Source organism: Pinus tabuliformis, chromosome X, assembly GCF_031772625.1.
Source record: "Pinus tabuliformis cultivar Carrire ecotype Pingquan chromosome X, CPIR1, whole genome shotgun sequence".
Classification (NCBI taxonomy): Eukaryota; Viridiplantae; Streptophyta; class Pinopsida; order Pinales; family Pinaceae; genus Pinus; species Pinus tabuliformis.
The window spans coordinates 907185017-907191702 of NC_142308.1; the positions used below are offsets into that span (position 1 = coordinate 907185017).

General features: G+C 36.5%; 1 long non-coding RNA gene and 1 pseudogene across 2 annotated transcripts; one reads left to right on the plus strand and one right to left on the minus strand.

Moving 5' to 3' along the window:
• The first annotated feature begins 813 nt into the window (after positions 1 to 813).
• LOC149142623 (uncharacterized) lies at positions 814 to 4990 on the plus strand. Of its 2 annotated transcripts, XR_016265173.1 has the most exons (3): positions 814 to 1202; positions 4393 to 4504; positions 4927 to 4990. It is a non-coding gene; the product is annotated as an uncharacterized LOC149142623 (long non-coding RNA). The 2 variants fall into 2 exon arrangements; XR_016265172.1 differs by lacking the exon at positions 4927 to 4990 and having other exon boundaries at positions 4393 to 4749.
• A 240-nt stretch (positions 4991 to 5230) lies between these two features.
• On the minus strand, positions 5231 to 6394 carry LOC149142624 (uncharacterized; annotated as a pseudogene).
• Positions 6395 to 6686: the final 292 nt, after the last annotated feature.

Below are 6686 nucleotides of genomic sequence, written 5' to 3' on the forward strand. Positions count from 1 at the left end.
ATATTGTACTATAAATGTATATCTCATGTTAATAAAAAATGGTACTGCATGATTTATCTTTCATATTGTCTTTGCTGTCCATGTGTGTTTGACAGTTGCTATTCATTTGTGGGGTGTTTTAAAGTGCTACAAATATTTCTGCAATTTGTAAATATGAGCTTGCTTCCTTAATATATGGTCTCAGATGTTACAGGTGTTTTGCCTTCTTCAACATTTTATGTGATGTCTCCCATGGATCCATTTCTTTCTAAAAGGAGAGACATGTTTTTGAAAATGAATGTGAAGATATTTCCCTCGCTCCGAATATATTTGGTAGAAAGGCGTAGCAAAATTTTTACCTTGTCTGTAAAGAAAGGATTGAATTTGCAAAATTTTCCCCGTTAAAGAAAATGAATTTGTGGAGAAGATATAATTTGTTAATTTAAAAAAAAAATTATAAATAAATTGTATTTATTCATTTATTATTATTTTTGAAATCTAGTTATGTTCACATCTGTACCTCAAATTTGAAGTAATCCGAAGGCTATATCGAAATTTTTAACGAAATATATCAAAATTAATAGTACAGGTAATGTGTAGAGTTATATAAGGAATTTGTTTGTAATTACGCCCTAAGGCGTTCCCCTCTGAAATCAACCCCCCAAATTGCCACCGTGTACTTGTTTGAGCCATTCGATTAGATGTTAGACGATTGAAACATTCCAGACCGTTGGATGTAGTTTAGGTTAGTTTCTTATATTCTTTCCGCACAGTTTTTCTTGCTGCTTCAAATCTTGCTGAGCAGGCCGCGTCTCTGGGCATCCCACTCCACGTCTCTGGGCATCCCACTCCAGGAGCTTGGAGCTTGATGAGCTTTTATCCCCAGTGAGGGTTTTGCAGGCAGAGTTTTTAATGGATCTTCCGGGCTTCAGATTTCATCCAACGGAAGAGGAACTGGTTGGCTTCTATCTGAAGAAAAAGATCCAAGGCGGCCACTGGTTCAGACAGGGCAATTCGCAACGAGCAGCTTCAATGCATCGATCCGAAGAAATTTCTCGTGTTTTATGAAGGAAAAACCCTTTACGGACAGAGGATGGACTGGATTATGAACGAGGATGCCAGATTCACAGCTTCATTTCATTTGCTTGCTTTGGGCCAGTTTAGCAGACAACACTTCGAAATGGCGAAAGAACCTGCTCGTATTCTTGTCACTGGAGCTGCAGGTATGTATCTTCCTCTTCATTCCATGCCCTTGTTTGCAGTGTTATTCGGGTTTGCTTCACTGGTGTTCCTCTTTTCGGTTTTATTTGAGAAGATTTGTCTGGAATTTGAAATCTTCATTCATGTACATAGGGATCTGTGAGATTTTCTCAAATATTTCACTGAGAATTGTTATTTCTCAGGCCATTTTTTTATATTAATTTGGTTCGAAAGGGGAATCTGGGAGGGATTTTTGGTTAATTTTTTCGGCGACATTTGATTGGAAATGGCTCTGTTGATCTGGGTATTATAATTGTTTGATCTACTAAGGTTATGCACAGTATGATGGGCAAAGGTGAGGAACTTTCACCCACATACGCACAGATATAAACATCTGCCAGTCTATTCAGGCCATATGCGTCTACTGGGACCAAATTACACCCACATGCCAGCTAGAGGGCCTCTTTTCTTGGAACAAAAATCCAGTTATTTGGAGATTTGATCAAGAACGTTGAGGTTTTAAGATCTTGTTTGAAAGGTTTGATAGCTTAGTCATGAGGCCAAGATCCTGTTTCCGACTTTAAACAACTCAAGTATGTAGTTTCCTATATAGCTGGTCTATGGGGCTTCCTTTCTTAGAACCAAAATCCAATTTAATCTGGGATTTGATCAAGGATGTTGGGTTTTTTAAAATCTCATTGTTATTGTTGGATAACTCAATTAGAAATCTAGGATCTGATTTCCGAGTTTGAACAACTCATTTATGAATTTTCATTGTCCTTTTTTGTTTTCATGGAATATGTTGGCCAGTCTATGGTTAATTGGGCTTTTGAGCTCTTGCTTCTGGGTTCGTAAGATCTCATTTCTATAGTCCAACATCTCAGACATAAAGCTTCCCAGTTTTTCGATTCCGTGGTATAAAACTGGACAGTCCATCGGTAGTCGGCTTTGTAAGATCTTGTCTTTTGGTTGACTATCTCAGTTACGAAGTCACCTAGTTCATTCTGGTTATTTTTGGAATAAAGCTGGACAGTCTGGAGGAAGTGTATTTTGTCTTTGATGTCTTGTGTTAGGAAAGGTGCAACATTGGGACTTCCTGGGAGATATTACCCATTCTAGTACTAGAGCCCCAAGTGCTTTGAACTGTTGAGATTTTACGGGGTTCAATGCATTAATGCTAGTAAGATTATCAGGCAGGAATTATTATTTGATGTTAGGCTATTGTTGGTCACCTTGTGTACAAACACTCCACTCAGATGGTTCTTCTTGTCTGTCGAGCTAATGCCACTTTAGCTTTGATGAACCGGTCTTTTCTGTTGGTATATTCTTTAGAACCACACTTAAACAATCACCATATCTCATATGGAGGCGATTTAATGTGTTCTCTGCATAACAATGACTACTAAGATCTCACCTACTACTCTTGGAATGAAATCAGTGTTTATGGTGCCTCTAATAGGGAGGTATGTGTGGTATGTCTAAGAAGAAGCAAAATAGCTCAAGCTCCCATGGGTCATGGAGGCCTAGGTTCTTCCTTGTTGCACTTGTCCACTTCTGTATCGATGCCTCTGTCCTGATAATATGGATACATACGAAAAAACAATGATTTTTGAATTCTTAACAATCGTTGGCAATTTCTGCTTCAAGACTTCCAGACCAAACTTTCTTTGTGGAATGATGTCTCTAGCATTAGAGTTCTTTGCACGATAGTTATGATGGCTGCCTATGTACATAATAAGTTTATAAAATCACTGATATTCTATTTGAAGTTGAAATGAATAGCATGTTTTTTCATTCCTTTTAAAACACATTCTTTGAGACGCATTTTGTTATTTACAGCAGTGGGCAAATTCTGATTTTCAGTATAGCAAAGTTGCTGCTTTTAATGGCAAATCTATTCTGAAACACAGTTTCACTTTCTAAAAATAAAATTGTGTCTATTTCAATTATTATTTAACCTAGCAGAGAGTTTGCCAAATATGACAAAATGTTCATGACTGGGATATACTATCATCAAAATTATCTAGGATTTTAACATGGCCCCAATCCCTTACTCATGTCTTAAGGGAAACTGAAAGTTTGTGGGTGTCTGACATTCTGTCATCTTCAATTTTTCAACCACAACCCCATTGGCAGAACTTTTCATTTTTGACTCCAAATTTTCAAGCAGAAGTTTTATGAAGCTCACCTTCTTCAGTTAATTTTGAACCTTGATAGTGCTAAATATCTGGACCATGGTGATTGTATCTGCAACATAAATACAAGTCCTAACCCTAGAAAATCAAAATCTTAACCTTCCATCAAAACTGCTGTAACATAAATACAAATTCTGTAAGTTTGACTTCATTTCAGTAAGGCAGTTTGACTCGAGTTCAAGAGACAGTTCACTTGAGTTCAATGAGACAATTCGACTTGGTTTTGAAAATGAAATGTACATATATCTCTTTCTGCATAATCACAACAAAATATATGAATTTGGAATTTTATAATGATATGTATTATAGATTCAGTGCATTCAATTGATAAGGCTTGCATAGCTGCAACTCTTTCAATCTCCATTTGGCCTTATTGTTTCTTATATATGTCTACACTTCCATGTAACAGTCAGAGAGATTTCAATCAGGACTTTATCAGAATTTGGAATGCGGATAAACTTCTCTGTCATTTTCTTTTTGATCCTCTTTGCAGAATGTTGTCTGTAGCCCCCTTCCCCATGATGTCTGAGTACAAAGACTCTGAAGATCTCTATATGATTGTTTTTGCTTATTCCACTTCAACAAACCCAACACCAATGGAAAACCAACAGTCAATATTGCAATTTAAGACCAATGAGGGAAAGAGGAGTTGGACTGGTGCAATAAGTCCAAGATTGCAAGAGGATGATCAAGCTCCAACCTCAACAAAGAAGAGTTGCTTTGATCATAAAGCACATGTATGGACTGAAAGGGTTAGGAGGAGTAAAATGAATTGTATGCTCAATACTCTAGAGTCTCTATTACCTGAGGGTCTCAATCCAAAGGTAGTACTTGATGATTTCTATCTGGAATAAAAGTTCAAGACACTAATACAGGCCATAAGCTAAGAAAATGAGTATAAAATAGATTTTTATGTCTGTACAGACATGTTAGATTTTGATTGCAGAGTTGTGTTTTTTGTTGTTATTATCAAACTTAATTTTCTAGACACTGAATTGTTGAAGTATTTGTTTCTCAGGTGGACAAAGGAAAAATTGGTGATGAGGCCATAGATTACATCAAGACCCAGCCCAATAATCAGAATTGGAAGCACATCATAGTAGAAGGATTGAGGTCACAATACTTTGAAAGTATTGGACATCATAATCATTGAATCTTTGGATCACACCTTATTGTCAAACCATTCTATTCATTGTCATAGTTTATCTGAAAAGTTTAAAATCTTAGTGTCAGGATTTTATAATTGTGCCATGTTGTTTATTACCTTAACATATTTTCTGAATGGGTATCCAATTACAAAATAGATGATCCAAAGTAGTGTCCATTAAGCTGCTTTACCAGCAATCTGGTTTGAGTCTGTAAAGTAGTTTTTTTTATATAATGCTATGATTGTATGTTGTATTTATGTTCAAATTTTCAGATATTTTCTCACCTCAGTGGAAAAGCATAGTGATGTACACAGATACTTGCTCAAGACACAAACTAATGATTCTCATGTAGATTTGCAATAACTCTCTACTTATTAGACTAATAGGCATCCATGCTCTTACAGGGGCTTGAAGTTCTGAACCCGCTATTTACTTACCACAAAGTATTATAAAACTGCATTGGATTTTCAAGAAAACCAATGTCAGAAGTTTGAAGTATGCATCACATCCTTGGAATGGTTATAGTTTATCGGTATGCATCCCAGCCACAAAGTGTCATAAAACTGCAACGAATGTCAGAAGTAGTTTGAGGTATGCATCCCAGCCTAGGAATGGATATATTTTGCAGAGAAATTGCACAAATGAAAGAAAAAAAAACAAATCATCACTCTTAGAGTAGAAATCCACTGGTTGGGATATCCACAGAGATTATCTGTTGCCAGCGTTTTGTAAGGTATGTTCTTCAGGACCAGCTATGGTGGTATTAAGTTCATCTATGGTACAACTCAAGTCCTTGGCTGTGACTTGCTGGTTATTGTTTTTTGACTAAAAAAATCAAAGAAAGCACACTTCAGGATGTAGTTCTATATATAACAGAGAAAATCCGATTAGGAATTTCTGGAAAATAACACTATCAGTATACATAGCTCCTAGAATGTATCAAATATCGTAGCTGGTAAAAGGACAGTAAAGTATTTCCACGGTTAAGTTCAGAACTATTACTTACCTTAGCATAAAGGGTATACACCATGTTGGATCCAACAGCGTTTATGGTGCAATTTACAATTTCCAGTTGATTGGCATCCATGATAGAAAATAATTTGGGCAGAAAACCAGTCTTCTAAGGGGCCCATATTGTGATGAAAGCCTGGCCACCCAAAATTTTGGATCCAAGAATCTATAGACCTGGATGTGATGATGTTACTGGAACTGAAGAAAGGATGTGAATACCAAGAGAATTTTCAGACGTTCTGATTGTTGGGCTTGCAAATCTTTCAAGGCAGTTTGGAGGGTCTTGATATAATCAATGGCCTTATCAACAATTCTTTCTTTGTCCACTTGAGAAAGAAATACTTCAGCAATTCAGTGTCTAGAACATCTAGAACATCAGCTTTGATAAGAATCTATCAATTCTGCAATCTGAATCTAGCATGTCTGTATAGTCATGAAAATCTATTTTTAACTCATTTGCTTAGCTCATGGCCTATATTAGTGTCTTGAACTATTATTCCAGACAACAATCATCAAGTACTACCTTTGAATTCAGACCCTCAGGTAACAGAGACTTTAGGGTATTAAGCATACAATTCATTTTACTCCTCGTAGCCCTTTCAGTCCATACATGTATTTTTTCATCATGGCAACTCTTCAACTCTTCTTTGTTGAGAATGGACCTTGATCATCCTCTTGCAATGATGGACTTTTTGCACCAGCCCAACTCATCTTCCCACCGCTGTTCATAGATTGCACCATTGATTTCTCTTTTTCTACTGGTTTACAGTTTGTTGAAGTGGAGTAAGCAGAAATAATCGTGTAGAGATCTTCAGAGTCTCTGTACTCAGACATCATGGGGGAGGGGGTGACAGACAACATTCTGCAAATGGGATCCCAAAGAAAATGGCAGAAAAGTTTATCAGCGTTCCAAATTCTGATAAGGTCCTGATTGAAATGTCTCTGACTGTTACATGCAAGTATAGCCATATAACAGAAACAATTAGGCCAGATGGAAGGGCTAGCAGGTACCCAGGCTTTCTATTCATATGATATGGTGTTTATTTGAACACGTACTGCATCATGGAAATGAAAGACATTTACAAATTTTTTAAACATTTCTGAGTATCTTAGTTATAAATCTTGATATCATTATGATTATATCTATATGTTA